Source organism: Notamacropus eugenii, chromosome 1 (genome assembly GCF_028372415.1).
Source record: "Notamacropus eugenii isolate mMacEug1 chromosome 1, mMacEug1.pri_v2, whole genome shotgun sequence".
In the NCBI taxonomy this organism is placed as follows: Eukaryota; Metazoa; Chordata; class Mammalia; order Diprotodontia; family Macropodidae; genus Notamacropus; species Notamacropus eugenii.
In genome coordinates this window covers 107,824,814-107,843,076 of record NC_092872.1, presented here as the reverse complement: position 1 = coordinate 107,843,076, position 18,263 = coordinate 107,824,814, and the positions used below count along the sequence as shown (strand labels likewise).

Here is an 18,263-nt window from a genome sequence, read left to right as displayed (position 1 = left end):
GTGTGTGTGTGTGTGTGTGTATGTATACATATATACATATAACATTTATGAAAGGTGTGAAAGAAATACAACTCTCTTCATTTGTAAATTATTTTCAAATTTAAAAAAGTTATATTGGATATTTCAGGTACACTGGGCTAGCTGGCTCCTGCTTCTTGGCTTCCCAGGGAAGCTCAGGAAAGAACTTTTGAGCGACTTGCCAAAATGATGAACACAAAAAGAAAAAGGAGAGGGACATGATACATATTTTCTAGGATCTTTGAAAAACATGGTATTGTCCTTTTGGCTTCATATATGTGAATACATGAATACACAAGAAAGGTGATATGTTGTAGATATCAAAATTATAGGCACAGTTCAGCACAAAATGCTCCACAAATGCTACCATGGCAAGACTGAACGGGTCTATAAAGTTACTTAACATGCTGTAAGCACTGTTGCAAACAAACTGGTTAAGGGCAAGACTTTAGCCAAGAGAATTAATGTGCATATTGAGCATATTAAGCATTCTAAGAGCAGAGATAGCTTCCTGAAGTGGGCAAAGGAAAATGATCTGAAAAAGAAGCATGGCAAAGAATAAAGCACTTGGGTTCCACTGAAATGCCAGCCTGTTCCACCCAGAGAAGTACACTTTATGAAAACCAATGGCAAAGAACCTGAGCTGTTGAAACTAATTCCCTACAAATTCATGGCATAAATGACTGTTAAAAAAAATTCTTGGATTGTGAAAAAAAAGATATTGCTTGTGATATTGTTATATTTCGAAATTTTCTTATGTTGTGTAATTTGGTAAACAATTGTGTCACCTATGTTATTAGAAAAGCAATTTCTCTTATACTCTAGATGTGGTTAGATTAAGAATTGTACTGTCAGAAAAAAATGAATGGGTTAGGAAGCTGTTAAGTCAATCTATCTGATCATGTGTTGCAATATTTTGAAGCACTGCAATTTAAGAAATCATAAACTTCCAAGTTTTGTCTATATTTAAAAGGAAGTTTCAGTTAAAATTATTTGGCTATCACTTATGAAAATGATTAACTAAGTTATTTGGAGTTATTGTTTTAATCAAGTTTTTACAAAGATTTTTTTTTAAACTGGTAATTATACAAAGAAAGGACCTTGTAAAATCTCCTTTGTAAACCTACAAGGATTTTGCAACCATCTAGTCATAAATTCTTATCAATCCTGAGCAAGAGTTTTGCATTGTGGAATTTCTGCTGAGTAAATGAGAAAACTTGCACAAAATAGGGGTTTGATTTTCAAGTCTGCTTCATTTAAGAATATATTTATCTATTTATCTATGTGAGATTCCAGGAAGTGATTATTTTCTTTATTTCTAGCACTATATTTAAACTTTGTTATTGTGATAAGGGAAATTTAATTGGGTATTTCTTCCTTGGCTTATAAAAACTGAATCTCTTCATCATTACAAACACCTTTTTGACTAGAGAATTTAGGTAACTAGGAATTGTATGGTACTTAGGAGTTTAGTTTGTTATAGAAATTTGAGGATTTCTGTTACATAAGAGGCATTTTGCACCAACTTAGTTTTTATCATTTCCAATTTTAGAGATTTCCAACTAATTTACTTCATGAAAGTTTAAGAATTATTCCTTTAAGAATCAGGATAAATTTTAAGCTGTTTTTAAGGAAGAAAAATATTCTGTATGAAGAAATGTCTTAAAAATTTTTGTGTGAATTTTTAGAAGGCCTACTAAATTTTTATTTGCAAGTTAATTTATTGCAATAATAATTTGATTTTGATAACAGTTGTGTCCAAATCTACTGTGAATTTCTAAATTCCATTCCTAGATTTATTGTGTCCTGAGACCAGTCTTAAATGGGTGCTTTTCAGAGCAACAGAGTCAGAATCAGCAGCTCATTGGAAGCACCATCAGAGATCTAACACTAGTGATTCATATTAAAGCATCTGAATTACTGCAATGATCTGTAAGTGGATAAGATCTTGCTGTTTTAATTGGAATTTATAGTCATTCCATGACTTAAGCAAGAATTAAAATGAATGTTTGGATGTAAATTTATTAAGCTGTGTGGTTAAAATCAGGAACCTCTTTGTTATTGTTGTAAGGAATAGGATTTCAGTACAAACAGTTATGTCAATGAAGAGTAGTCATTTATGAGCTATCTTGCATTATCTGGATGGAAAATCTGACTTTACTTATGTTTGTTATTTCATCTGGAATTAGAACATGTATAGGAATAAATGCAAACTATTTAAGACTCACTTTAAAGAAGTTGGCGTTATTTAAAAGGATTCTGAGAGAAGTAGTACTTTCCTGTGATGAATCTCTTACTATTAGCCAGGTTGGATTATAGTCAGATTTGTGATCCTTGAGAGTTGAATCCACCTGAAACTCATTAAAAGAACTTGCTATTTAAGACTTTTTGGGATTGTTACCTGACATTATTCTGAGCCTGACTCCAGGTATGATCATCAAGGAATGTTACTGAGACAATAACCATGATGCCAGCAACCCTATGTGGTTCTACATCTATGAACTACATAGAGTGTTTTCACAAGAAAATCTGGGAGAATGACTATTTGCATGAACTGATTTAGAATTCTCCTGACTCAGTTTCCCAATATGACACCTAACTGACTTTAAGGTTGGCTCAATGAAACCGGCCATCCCCATAACTTCTGCCTTTGACATGAAGTTAGGGAAACATCATTCCCTTACTGTATTAGTTATGTCCCTCTTCTTTTTGGCAAATTTCTATAATCAAAATGGTTTGTAAGCACAATATTGAATCTACTAAATAATAAATTGATACAGGAACATCTCTGAATTATTACAATAAGACTAGTTATCGCTGTTGCTGTTTGTCCTTCATTCTCAAAGAGAACCATGATGCCAGGGATGTGATGCCATAACATATGAGTAAATTGGATTTAAGTGAAGTAGGCTTATGCAGAGTCACCAGCCTAACTTTCTTCTCTGCAGCCATCTGGCCAGTGGCCAAATATGAATCAGAACAAATGGAGATGGCCTAGGATGAAGTATAGGTCCTTGGCCTTTTCAAGCTAAGGCCTTTAAAAGGTCTCAGTTTGACTGAGACAGTGTCCATTCAGTGATTAAGGCTTAAAAAGTGAGGCAAAGCATGGTCTCTTAAAAAAGAATTGATTTAAGAAGAGAAGACAATCAGGGTTTCTGGCCAAAACAGAAACAATTGTTATTTACATTCATTCTGAGACAATCAGGGCCCAAAAAGTGACCAAGCCTTTGGTCTGGGACCAAAGTGATTTGGGGTCAAGACCCTTGTTGAAGAGAAAAAAAAAGTAAAACAAAAAAGTAAAACATTTCAGAGATTAAAATTTACATTACCTTTGAGCATAGCACCTGTAGGTAAGGGTGTGTTCACCTATGTGGGGAGAGAGAGAGAGAGAGAGAGAGAGAAGGAGAAGGGAGGGAGGGAGGGTGAGAGAGAAGGAAGGAAGGAAGGAAGGAAGGAAGGAAGGAAGGAAGGAAGGAAGGAAGGAAGGAAGGAAGGAAGGAAGAGAAAGAAAGAGAGAGAGAGAGAAAGAAAGAAAGAGAAAGAAAGAAAGAAAGAAAGAAAGAAAGGAAGGAAGGAAGGAAGGAAGGAAGGAAGGAAGGAAGGAAGGAAGGAAGGAAGGAAGGAAAGAAGGAAGGAAGGAAGGAAGAAAGAAAGGAGGCAATTCACAACACAAGACAGCAGGGCCTGGAGAAGGTTCTTTGGTGTATGGCATGGCATTATGGATGGATGAATTACTGTTCCTCAGCTAGGATGGCTTCTTGTCAGGCATGTCATGCTTCTAGTAGGGGATAAGGTAGAGACTGGACTAGTTAATCCTCTTCTGAAATTTCCTAGATGGAAACTCATGGCCAAGGGAATGAACAGCTCATTCTGCAAAAACATTCTGGCTTAAATTTATCAGTTGGCTTTTGAACTTGCTCTTCCCTGAGCTTGACAGCTTGTTAGAATGGGCCAGACACTGACTCAAGTCATTGGACTGCTCCTCAATTGGACTTGGCAGTTCTATTGGCCATTGAACACTTTTCTGATGAAGCAGATCTGTTGAACAGGTCAAACTGCTGGATTCCCTGAATTTCCTCTTCGATGGGCACCTGTGTCACAAGGCTTTTCTCAGTTGGAGTGCTATGGTGTTTTCAGACAGGGTGATAGCACACAGATTAGAACTGGCAGAAACTTTTCTTCTGCCTCATGATCTTGGCTCTGAGGTTTGTCAGCTCCAGGCTAGAAGTGGGAGATATCTAGTCTCACCAGTTTGACCATTCTTGGATCCCAGCCAGTTCTCTCAAGTCCGAACTCTTCCTTGGTTTATGGTGATTAATCTTGATTCAAGCAGTTACACCTCTAGACAACTTTTGTGGTCTTAGGCAGATAAATTGCTAGGAACCACAGTGAGAATACAGTTTATGCCTCAGGGAAAGTTCATTGTCTTTGCAGACCTTTTCATACACAGCTGAGCTATTCAAGCCTCCACACCTTCAATTGTTTGAAAAGCTTCTTTTGCACCTGAAAGGTCTTTACATTTCAATGTCTCTGCCTTTTTACCCCTCTCAGCCTTCTGCTTCCCTGAAATCTCACTGGACACAGAAACACTTAGAACTGATGAAAGCAAAATAGAAAGAAAAGCTTTACCTAAAAATGAAACCAAAGTGTACTTAGATGAGTTTTATGGATTTATATGAAGGAAAAGATGAATGGAATGGGAGAAAATAGACAGGGGTTAGATTGATTATTTTGTTGATTATTTAGACTTAAGAAAGTGATAAAGTGTTAATAATGCACTTTAAACTTAAAACTGTGCTATTTATACTTTCTTTTCCAGAGTCAATTGTTCACTACTGGTTAAAGTACAAGATAAAGTCAAATAATTTCTGTAACACGGTGCTGCAGAGTGAGTACTAGACTTGAAGTCCAGAAAGACCTAGGTTTTAATCCTAACATTGATACATAACAGCTGTAGGATTATGGGCAAGTCTCTTGACTTCTCTGAACTTCAAATTCTTCATCTATAAAATGGGGATAATTATAACATTTATGTCCTAGGGCTGTTGGGAAGATTAAATAAGGTAATATGTGCAAAGATCAAAGGGCAGCATACACATATTAATATTATTCTTACTTTACACAGTTATTATAAAGGAAACACTACATAAATCTTGAAAAAATTTATAAATATGAACTATCATCATCAGTAGCCACAGCAAATGCAATAGCAGCAGAATTTATTAAGTATTTACCATGTGTCAGGCATTGTGCTAAGTGATTGAAAGACACATAAGATGAAAAGACAGGCCCTACCCTCAAGGAACTCACACTTTAATATGGGAGACAACATGCAAATTACTGTGTAATAGCAAAATAAAAACAGTGTAAATGGGAGGCAGGATTGGTTTGTCCTTCATTCTCAAAGAGCACCATGACATTAGGGAGATGATATAACTTGCAATTGACTTGCATTTGAATGAGAGAGGGTTGTGCAAGGTCACCAGCCTCACTTTCTCCTCCCAGTACTGGAGGACCTTGTAAGAAGGTGGATTTTGAATTGAATCCGAAAGGAAATCTGGAGGGAAGGTGAGGATTAGAGTTTCCTAAGCATTGAGGACCGCCATTAAGAACCTTGTAACTTAGTTAGAACATGGAACTGGGTATTATTAGGAGGATTTCTTGGCCAGTTGAACATAGCAGGGGCAGGGGAGGGACATAAAAACACTCAATTTAGAGTTTATAAATAATGATTTTCTATACCTGTCTTCGACTCTTCATATTTCTGCATAGTAATGTAAAGCACTAAAGGTTATTGTGCTTTCTGAAATTTTTAAGTAACTTTAAAATTTTTATCTTCACTACTATAGGAAATAATTTGTAGGGGACAATTCTCCAGATTTCCTTTTCACTATTTTCTACAAATTCAAGATCAGTGGTTTAAAACAGAGTTTGTGAAAGACAACCTGAAAGATAAGTCCCATCCTTGAGAAAGCAGTCCTCTACTACAGAGAATTTTAGGAAGGGACAGTGGGTTAAGAAGCACTTAGAAGAGTTGTGGGAGTAGGGAGATGATGTAATGTTTTGAAATCAAATATGTCAGAGTTTGAACAATAGAGCATTTTTATGCTCAGATACAGAAGACACAAAGTCAGTAAATATGACAGTATGGGTGTATCCTGAGAAAGTATAGGTTTTCACTAGATTAGCATGAAACCAGAGGAAGCATATTATTTAAAACATACAAATCTTCTGATTTCAAGGATGATAACTGGCATTTTTTCATTTTCAGAGTTTAAAACTAGATCTGTGACATAGCCTGACAGGTACTACTGGCAAGCATCCAGGGTTTTTTTGCATTATCAGATACTAAAGAATTGGCACATCATCTCTTTAAAAAGCTGTTTCTGTTTGTCATTTGAAAAGCTCCTTGAATTAAACATACTTGAAAAGCAAAACTTTTAAAAAATATGTTTTGTAATTAGTATTCCAGTATCCTCTTAAAGATGATACAACCAAGGAACAGCTGGAGAGTTCATCTCCCTGTTTATGTCATGGGAAGAAAGTAGAGTTATTCTTCCAAAAATGAATTCTGTTTTAACAAAAAGAACCAAAGAAAGTTTCTTTTGTGTGCCTGGGGATAAAATGTAAAGGGAGCCCATTACTCCTTCCCTCTATCCCTGTTATTACTGGAAAAGCACATTAATTTAGCTTTCTGTTAACTCTATCAATTAAGTAACAACATAAAGTTGTTCAAAATGGGATTGCATTCTTATAGAATCCCTTGAGAGTACTTCCATTTCTCTCAATATTAAATTTTCTCTTTTCTGATAGAGTGGATTCAGATGTTTCAATAGTACCCTAAACTTCAAAGTAGATCTTTATGCTTTCCAAAAATAAGACTGATAAGCTACAAAGATTTTTATGCATCTTCAAAGGAAATATGGTAGTCAAATGAAAAGCATGTGTGCTTGACTTTTTTAAGTTTGAACTTAATCTGAAGTTTTTGCTCACTCAAATATTTTGTTTGTTGGTGTGATAGTAGTTTTATTTTTAGCAACATTGACTGAGTCATTTATTGCAGAATTTAACCTTTTTTCTTCCTGGAAACAACTGAGATTTAAAAATGGATAAGATTGTGAAAACATATGAAGCCACAGAGGCCATGCTTAATGGATTGGAAAAAGGTTTTTGAATATAGGCTAGGTGATGTGCTGTTTTTATTTTCTTAGGACCAGTCTAAATAAGTAAGCAGAGGCTCATTAGAAGATTGGCTACAGGGTGATGAAAGTTTGCTACCTAAAGTTAAATTTTTTTAGCTGATTTTTTTTTTGTTTTTATATAATGTTTTTTTTCTCAATACATCTCATTTGTATTTCCTGAGGATCATCCCTTATATAAAAGAATATAAAAGGAAAAGAAAAAAAAGTTCAGTAAAAGTAATCAATGCTTAACTAAGCTCAACATTATAGGCAATGTTTCACACCCATAGTCTCACTTCTTTACAAAGTAAGAGGGAAGTATATTCTTGTGTCTCCAATTTGGGACCAAACATAAATCTTTATAATTGCAAGGCATTCAGTTTTAGCTTTTAAAAATTGTCACTCCATTTATATTGTAGTAGTTATTGTATGTTACTTCATCTGTCTTCCTGTGCTTGTCTGTATTTTATATATCTCTTATGATTTCAAACACAAGAATCAAGAGAAGCATGAAAAGGTAAACAGGAAAGAGAAATCATAAGGGACTTACTAAAGTTGAACTGTTTACATTCCTACATGGAAAGATAATATTTATAACTCTTGAAACTTTTTTCAGTATCTGGGTAGTTGGTGGGATTACACACACATACACACACACATACACACATACAAACACACACACATATATATAGAGAGAGACAGAGAGCACAGAGTGAGTTGAACAGGAAGGGATCATATCTAAAAAAACACAATTAAGGAGTGAGAGTGGAATATATTGGGAAGAGTAAGGGAGAAATGGAATGGGGCAAATTATCTCTCATAAAAGAGGCAAGAAAAAGACTTTTCAATGGATGGAAAAATGGGGGAGGTGAGAGGGAAAAAGTGAAGCTTACCCTCATAACATTTGACTCAAGTAAAGAATAAAATGCACACTCATTTTGGTATGAAAACCTATCTTACAATACAGGAAAGTGGGGGAGGAGGGGATAAGCAGAGTAGGGGAGATGATGGAAGGGAGGGCAATGGGAGGAGGGAACAATTACAAGTCAACACTCTCGGAGAGGGACAAGGTCAAAAGAGAGAATAGAAGAAATGGGGAGCAGGATAGGATGGAGGGAAATATAGTCTTACACAACATGACTTAAAAATAGTCTTACACAACATGACTATTATGGAAGTCATTTGCAAAACTACACGTATATGGCCTATATTGAATTGCTTGCCTTCCCAATGGGGATGAGTGGGGAGGGTGGAAGGAAGAGAAGTTAGAACTCAAAGTTTTAGGAACAACTGTTGAGTAGTGTTCTTGCACACAACTGGGAAATAAGAAATACAGGTAATGGGGTATAGAAATTTATCTTGCCCTACAGGACAAAAGACAAGATGGGGATAAGGGAAGGGAGGGATGTTAGAAGGGAGGGCAGATTGGTGGTAGGGGTAATTAGAATGCTCAGTGTTTTGGGAGGGGAGAGATGGGGAGAAAATTTGGAACTCAAGATTTTGTGGAAATGAATGTTGAAAACTTAAAATAAATAAATAAATTTTAAAAATTTTTAAAAATTAAAAAAAAAGATATCTTTGGAGATTCTGTCATATTTTTAGAAATATATCAAGAAAATTAGCAAACCTCTCTATTGTTATTAGGTTAACAAATAGCTGTCCCAAGCATCTCTCTCCTCACTTTCCCAGAAGCCATCCATCATTACAAAGAATATAAAAGAGAAAAAATAGTTCAGCAAAATTAACCAGCACACTGAATAAATCTGACATTATGTGTGGTATTTCACCCTCACTTCTCATCTCTTCTTGGGGACAAGCCTGACCATTAAAACAAAAAAGAAGGAGGGTAGATTCAGGGAAAAATTAGACGTAATGAATTAATCAATCAACAAATATGTATTAAGTACCTAGTATGTGCCAGCCACTGTGCTAAGTGTTGCGGATACCAAAGGAGGCAAAAGACCGTCCTTGCTCTCAAGGAATTTACAATCTAATGGAGGAGAAAACATTCAAACAAATAAATACAAAGTAAGCTTTATACAGGACAAAGAGAACATAATTAAAAAGTACCGAAATTAAATTAACACTTAATCAAACTAGCTTTAATGTTCCCTTTCAAGATTCCTTCCCCTAGTAAATTTCACATACCACCCACAACCTAAAACTTGCCTAAAGGTCAAGCTTTTGTCTTATAATTACCCATCATCCACTTTTCAGAGAAATTTGATTAGCTTAAAAGATAGAATATCATCAATTTGAGCTGTTATGCTAACTTCCATCACCTGGCAACCTTTTTCTTGCTACTCAATCACATCTTAGCTGGGATTAATGATGTTTCAGAAGGGGAAATAAGGTTTTGCTCCATCATCTTGTTAATTATTATAAAAGACCCTGTGAGCCCTCACTTAGTGTCTTTGGTCATAAAGAGGGGCCATTGGCCCAATTTATTGATTATTTCCAGCCTAATTAATAAATTGATCATGCTTGGAACATCGTGTCTCAGTTTAATTTCAATGGTAAGAGAAAATGGAACTTTGGTTGGAGCTGAAGCAAGAGAGGTCAATAGTGAAAGTGGATTAGGAAGAATGTTCTAGGAATAAGGAACAGCCAGAGAAAATGCCCACAGTCTGTGAATCAGTCAGGAGGCCAGTGTCACTAGATTTAAGTGTATATGTTGAGGAAGTAGTAAATAAGACCAGAAAAGTAGAAGGAAGTTCTCAGATTATTACAAAGGCCTCCTAATAGATTTCATTACCTCAAGTCACTGTATACATTAGTCCTTCTTATTACCAAAATGATTTTTTATAATTGTAGATCTGATCATATCACTCCCCTATCTGCTAAACTCCAGCAGTTTTCTACATCTTCTGGAATAAAATATCAACTTTTTACTTAGATTTCAAAGTCCCCCACAATCATTTTCCCCAATCTTTCTTTTAAGACATTACACTTCCTCCTGGAATATTTGATCTAACAGATGACTTTCTCTGATCCTCATATATAATACTCCATCTTCTATTTCTATAGTTTTGTATTGGTCATCCCTCATTCTTGTCATTAACTTCTTAAAATCACCTTAAAAATCATTCTCTTCTTTCAGGTCTTGAGGGATCACATTCTCTGTGAAGCCTTTCTTTATCCCTTAACTGTCAGCATTCTCCCTCAAAAGCTAGCTTGTACTTAGCTACTTAGTATTTATTTACATTTATTTATTTTATTTTTATTCAACATATATAAGTCAATGTTGCCTCCCTGATTATGTGTAATCAGCTTTCCAGTAGCTATTTAACTTATTGTACTTTTATCCCTAGCATCAACCATAGTAGGTTTGTCACTTAATAAGTACATGTTGGCAAATTCATTCACTAATATCAAAATGAATATACAAAGAGTCTACCAATCACTTCCCAAAAGAAACTTTAAATTGAAAACAGGAATGTCATAGCTAAAATGTAGTTTCCAAGTTCAACAACAAGTTACCAAAAAGAAAGAATTCAAGTACCAACGAAACAAAGTCAGAATCGTATAAGACTTGGTAGCAGTTATTAGAAAGAACAGAAAATCTAAGAATATTATAGTCTGAAAGACAAAAGATAAAGCCTTAAAACTGAGAATACCATTCTTTACAAGAATACATATAATATTATAAGAGAAACAATAGGCTGTTAATAAAATACTTTTAGGCATTTCTGATGAAAAGAAATGAAAAGGGAGCAGATACTTTGAAAGGCAAACACAGAATACAAGACACATCTAGAAATGTATGTTTGAGCAAATGGAAATGGTTAAACAGTGATGAAAAGCTTATAATTACGAAGGCAAAAGGAGAGTAAGTACCCTTCAGAACCATAATGTCTTCAAAGATCACAGAAGTTAGATAAGATAAAGTATCCATTTTCTTCTTTTTTATGTATTGAAAGAGGAAAGGAAAGTATGTAGAGGGGGGAGGAATACCAGGTGAAAACATGAGAGAAAAGGGAATAATCTATTATTTCACAAAAATGGGTTAAGAAGACTATACTATAAACACAGAAGAAGTAATGTGAGGGGAATGGACATCATTCATGAGGGAATCAGATAAGAGAGGCTTAAAAATAGAGAGAGAGAGTTAAATAAAAAGACTGGGAAAGGGGAGGGGAGGTTTAAGAGGAACTACTCATAAGTGTAGTCTTTGTTTTAAAAGTCATTTCTACAGAGGCTATAGAAATTTTTACTATCTCTTTAAAGATGGAGAGAAGCTAAGAAAGTTGAAACTGGCATTCTATGACATGCTTCTCCCTAAGAAGATAGGGAATGCATGTATGAATTGAGCTTTGAATCATGTGTCAAAGATAGAAGAAAAGATGAGAAGAAACTGCTTTCTTGTTAGAATTTTTAAAATTATTTTTATGATGTAATATTACATACAGAATTTTGTGAAGAATGAGCCTAGAGAGAGAGCATTGAGCAAATTTTCTTGAGAGAAGCTGAAGATAATATTTTCTTATAATAGAAAGGAGCTGGAGAAGACAGAAAAAGAGACTGGAGAAGACTTCATTCTTTGTGAAAATGAGTCAACCTTTATCTTGAGAAGAAAATGAGAATTTTCAAGAAAAATGAGAAGTTGAAGGTAATATCAAGGTGACTGGAAGGATGGTGCCAGTTTGGAAGTTTGGAGATAGAACAGGGGGCATAGAGAGTATTGCTATAAACTTTTTGACTTGGTAATGTTGATGGGACATCCAGCTAGAGAAATCCAAGAGGCAATTGATTATTGGAGAATGGAACTCTGCAGAGACATTGGGGTAGATAAATAGCTCTGAAAATCATCTACATAGACACGACTATTTTAAAGAGATAGGAATGACAATTGAGAAAAGTCAGTTAGGTATGATGGCTAAATAACTTGAGGAAAACATTTTCAGTTAAATAATGAGGTTGGAAGTTAGATTTCTGAAAGTTTCTGAAGTTTAGGTAAAGAGGAGAGGAAGAGGAAATGTTGACTGTACATAGCATTTCAAGATGTTTAAACACTAAAGGGAGAGCAGATATAGTGTGATAACTATCAGGGAGAGTCAGATCAAGTGAGAGGTTTTGTTTTGTTTTGTTTTGTTTTTTAATAATAAAGGAGTTATTGGGATCATTGTAGGGAGTAGGGAAGTAGCAAGCAGATAGGGAAAGACTGAGAGAAATATGAGCAAATGCTTATGTAGAACAATGTTACTCCAAAGGGCAGAGGCAAGATGGTGGAGTAGAAGCAAGGACCTGCCTGAGCTCTCCCCACAAGCACCTCAAAATACCTGTAAAAGTGACTCTAAACAAATTCAAGAGTAGCAGAAGCCACAAAATGACAGAGTGAAACAGATTTTCAGACCAATACAATCTGCAAGGCTGACAGGAAGGGTCTATTGCACCAGGCTCAGAGCAGAGCACAGCCCAACCCAGCATGTGCCATGCTGCACAGATGGGCTTGGAGCAGGCCTCAAGGCAGCTGGAACATTTTCCAGATTTCTCAACACACAAACACCAAAGACGGTTTCAAAAATCAGTGGGAAAGTTCTCTTACTTGGGTGAGAGAGGAACGTGGTCCAGTCTCAGTCTTACCCCCAGTTCCAGGGGAGCAGCAGCCACTGCTGTAGCAGTAGCTATTTCTGGAGCTCTTGGCCTACACAGTGTGGGGGGATCAAATGGCTGATCTGGATCTCAGTCCTGGGTGGTGGTCCTGGGGCAAGGAGGAGCTCTGGCATGGCAGAGCTAATGGCAGCTGTGGAGAGGGAATCCTACTCACAGTTCCAAGGCAGAAAAATTCTTGTGGTTGCTTACAGATCAGAGGGCAGGACAGGAGAGGAGTAAAAACCCTGTCCTTTGATTATACCACATTGGAAGAACTGAGAATTTACAGTCCTTAGAGATATCGTTGAAAAGAGCAGCACAATACCCCTGAAATTTGGATCAGTATACCCTCCACTTAACAAAGAGTTCAAAAGTCAAGTAACTGACTAGGTAAAGGACAGAAGGGGGAAAATAAGACTATAGAGGGTTACTTTCTTGGTGAAAAGGTATTTTCTTATGACAAGGAAGGTCAAAGCATACAACTGGAGGAAAACAGCAAGGTCAAAGCTCCTACATCCAAAGCCTCCAAGGAAAGTATGAAATGGTCTCAGGCCATGGAAGAGTCCAGAAAGGATTTTGAAAGTCAAGTAAGAGAAGTGGAGGAAAAAATGGAAAGAGAAATGAGAGCAATGCAAGAAAATCATGAAAAATGAGTCAACAGCTTGTTAAAGGAGACCCCAAGCAATGCCGAAGAAAATAAAACCTTTAAAAAAAAAGACTCACCCAAATGGCAAAAGAAGTCCAAAGAGCCAATGAGGAGAAGAATGCCTTAAAAAGCAGAATCAGTCAAATGGAAAAGGAGGTCCAAAAGCTCACTGAAGAAAACAATTCCTTAAAAACTAGAATGGAGCAAATAGAAGTTAATGACTGTGTGAAAAACCAAGAAATCATAAAACAAAACCAAAAGAATGAGAAAATACAAGACAATGTAACATATCTCATTGGAAAAATCACTGACCTGGAAAATAGATCCAGGAGAGAGAATTTAAAAAATTATTGTTCTACCTGAAAGCCATGATCAGAAAAAGAGCCTAGACATTATCTTTCCAGAAATTATCAAGGAAAGCTGCCCTGATCTTCTAGAACCAGATGGTAAAATAGAAATGGAAAGAATCTACCTGAATCCTGAAAGTGATTCCAAAAGGAAAACTTCTAGGAATATTGTGACCAAATTCCAGAGTTCCCAGATCAAAGAGAAAATATTACAAGTAGCCAGAAAGAAACAATTCAAGTAGTGTGGAAATATAATCAGGATAACACAAGATTTAGCAGCTTCTACACTAAGGTTTTGAAGCTTGGAATATGGTATTCCAGAGATCAAAGGAGCTAGGATTAGAACCAATAATCACCCACTCAGCAAAACTGAGTGTAGTACTTTGGTGGAAAAAATGGAATTTCAATGAAATAGAGGACTTCCAAGCATTCTTGTTGAAAAGACCAGAGCTGAGTAGAAAAATAGACTTTCAAATACAAGAATCAAGAGAAGTATGAAAAGGTAAACAGGAAAAAGAAGCCATAAGAGACTCATTAAAACTGAACTGTTTACATTCCTACATAGAAAAATGAGTTATAAAACTCATGAAGCCTTTCTCAGTATTCAGGTAGTTAGAGGGAATAGGTGTGTGTGTGTGTGTGTGTGTGTGTGTGTGTGTGTGTGTGTGTGTGTGTGTGTGTATGTGTATATTATATGTGTGTATGTAGGTATATGTATATTATATATGTATATGTTTGTACTATATGTATATATATTTAGACAGAGGGCACAAGATAAGCTGAATATGAAGGGAGGATACCTAATAAAATTAGGGGTTGAGAGGAATGTACTGGGAGAAAGAGAAAGGGAGAGGTAGAATGTAGTAAATCATGTCACATAACAGAAGAAAGATAGAGCTTTTACAGTGGAAAGGAAGGGGGAGGTAGGTTAGAGGAAATAAGTGACACTTACTTTCATCAGATTTGGCTTAAGGAGGGAATAACACATATTTAATTAGGTATAGAAATCTATCTTACTTTGCAGGAAGGCAGGGGAAGGGGATAGGAAAAGAAGGATAATAGAAGGGATGCAGATTGGGTGAAGGGGTAATCAGAAGCAAACATTATTGTGGGGGGATAGGTCAAGGGAGAGAATGAAATAAATGGAGGACAGGACAGGATAAAGGGAAATGTTAGTCTTTTGCAACATGACTGTTATGGAAGTGTTTTACATGGTTACATGTGTATGACCTATATTGAATTGCTTGCTGTCTCAATGAGGGTGAGAAGGGAGGGAGAAAGAGAGAGAATGTGTAACTGACAGTTTTAAAAATGAATGCTAAAAATTGTTTTTGAATGCAACTGGGACATAAGTTGTAGAAGCAATGGGGTACAGAAATCTATCTTACCCTACTGGAAAATATAGGAGAGGGATATTGGGGAAGGTGGAATGATAGAAGGGAGGACAGATTAGAGAAAGGGGTGAACGCTGTCCCGGGATTGGGGAAGAGTAGGGAGAGGGAGAAAATTTTGAACTGCAAATCTTGCAGAAGTATGAAAACTGAAAATAAATGTTATATTTAAAAAAGAATAAAATATCTATTAAGTGGCAAAGAAAAAAGAAAAAAAGTTACTCCAGTTTATTAAATAGATAACAATAAACTGGTTTGGGTTGTTGATGATTAGATAATGTGAAAGGTTTCAATTCTGCTAATTAATGAGAAATTATCCAAACATGCCCATGGCCTACCATAGAATTATATGTAAGATTAACTATGGGAATGAATCAAGTAGCTGGCTGAGGGATGATCTAAATCTAAGACTGTCAGGCCCACTGTATATGAGCATGCATGCTTTCATCTTGGTACAAAAGCAAAACAAATTTGTTTCAGAGAATTGATCATGTGTGATGAAAAAAGAGAAATAAAGTGTAAGAAATAGATTCGAGTTTGGGCTTGGTGAAGAGAGAATCAACACAGGAACATAAGATTTCAATGCTGTATGACTATTGACCATATTCTTTCCCTTATTCTATCCTCCCCCCCTTTTTCTTTTGCAAAGAAGGGGATATAAGGAAAAAGGGTGGGGGGAGTAAAAGAGATTATTATAGAAGGAAACACAAAATTTTAAATATTAGCCATGAACCATTCTCATTATTGATGAATTCACCCAGAAAATGGAAGAGGGAGTACAAGGTAGAAAGCAAAATCCAACAATATGTTGTTTCCAAGAGAAAAACTTGGGGGGAAAAATTTATGTGGAGTCACAATGAGTATAGAGCGCAGTTGATGGTCAAAGGACATGAATAGGCAACTTGCAAAGGAAAAAAAAAGTTAAAACTGTCCACAGAGAAGATAAGCACTTAACCACTCAATAAAGGCGCTAAATTTCAAATAATTAAAGAAATTCAAATACAACAACTTTTAGGTTTTACCTTACACCTCTAAGACTGGCAAAGGTGACAAAAAAATGAAAATAATGATTGCTGGAGACAACTACTCGAGGATAGACACATTAATCTATTGTTCTTAAGAGTACTGAATTCATCCAACCATTCTAGATAACAACTTGAAACTATCAGCAAGAAGTCACTAAGCTGTAAATCAGTGATACCACTACTAGACTTTATACCCCCAGAGGTTAAAGACAGAGGGAAACAAAACATTTATAGCAGTACTTTTTGTTGTCACAAAGAATTGGAAACAAAAGTAGTGTCCAACAATTGAGAAATGGTTAAGCAAATTATGGTATATGGATATAATAGAATATTATTTCATGAAAGGAGATGATGTAAGGGATGGCTACAGAGAAACCTGGGAACTTTATAAATAGAGTGTCTAACATTGTACAGAAAAGCAATTTAAGAACTCACCAGTGAGCTCAATAGCAGATCACAATTCAGGGTAATTGCTTTTACTGGTCTACTTTTGTCCATTTCCCCCTGCTTGCTCTTTAAGGAGTTACTTATCCCAAATATTCATGGAATTCAGTAAGCTTGGCATCCTCAGAGCAGGAAGAATTTTTTTTCCTTCCGTAGTCACATTAGGAGAGACTGTACACTCTGAAAAACTCTCTGCTAGACACTTTTCCCCTTTCACTCATGTATTGCAATAACTTGCCCAGAACACAATAAAAGTAAACATAATTATCTGGAGAAAAGACCCATTATAAAGGTCTAAACAGTAAATACAGTGTTTTAAAAAGAGCAGAACACTCCAGAAAGTATGCAATCAATGCTTGACAGAAAGGAGGCAGCCAGGGAGAGGGGTCAGAAATGAGAGAGCAGGGGATAAAATGGAAAATGAATAAATTTGCCAGTCTCGGCAATGTCATAAGGCTAGAACATTCAAGCAAAATAGTGAGTTCACTTCAGACAGATCCCTCTTTAAGTGGGTCACTTATCTAGACAAGGTTCCAACTGCTAATGCTTATAATGGATCCTATATCAATCTGATGCAGCACTACATTTCCCTTGCAATCAGCTCCCCTCTCTGGCCAGTGCTTGCATTCACAGAATTTCCAGGCCCACCTCTTTTCAGTCTCTATAGGGCACTTTTGCTGATTTGGGGCTATACACATAACTCCCCCCCCCCCCAAAAAAGGGGGGTTTGGGTGGTACAGTGGATAGAGCACCAGCCTTGGGGCCAAGAGGATCTGAGTTCAAATCTAGCCTCGGACACACTTACTGGGCAAGTCACTTAACCCCAATTTCCTTGGAAAAAAAGCTTAAAAAAAATAAAATTCTCTTTATATAAATGGATCAGTTGGCAGACTTCTACATAAAGTGATTGCAATATGAATTTGGCCCTGAAGTGGAGAAGAGAGTGAGGGAGGCAAGAAGAGGGTCCTGAACTCCTGGAAGGAGGGAGCTGGCATATGGTCCAAGGACTTGTAGCCAGAAGGGACAGATACACAGTACCCAAACATGGAGGCTCAATCCAGAGGTGGCAGAGGTTGTGGTGGAAGTTTCTCTGTGCACCCATTCTTCTGTTTTCACTTGGAGGATTTTTTGTTTGTTTATTTAGTGGCTGGGTTGTTTTTGCTTTTCTTTTTGGTGGTGGTGAAGGTGGTGGGGAGGCACCAGAGTGCTGGGCAGAGGGGCAGAGTCAGAGAGAAGGAGCTCAGTACCATAAAGCAAAGGTTACTGTATGGTAAAAATGTTAATACTATAGGTGTTCTTTTGAAATGCATATTTCTTTCAGAATCTTTTATGTAAAGTAATTTGTTTAATGGAAACTTACCTAAAGCAAGAACTGTCTTTTCTTCCCTAGGCTTTGTAACTTTGTAATTACTTGCAAAATCTTCTGTAGTATACATGATATCCTGCAATTAATTACACAGCACAGAACCAAATCAAATGCCAGCAATTTACAGAATGAGGTTGAATAACCTAGCATCTCAAGTAACCTCCAAGGGGTGCCATTCACAGCAAATACGTAGTAATGCAAGAAATAGACTTAGGCAAACCAAGCACATGGCAGACTGCTTCAGTGAATAAAG

At 36.4% G+C, this 18,263-nt stretch overlaps 1 pseudogene; it reads left to right on the top strand.

The window, feature by feature from the left end:
- Positions 1–204: 204 nt before the first annotated feature.
- Positions 205–697, top strand: LOC140523615 (large ribosomal subunit protein eL21-like; annotated as a pseudogene).
- The last annotated feature ends 17,566 nt before the right edge of the window (positions 698–18,263 follow it).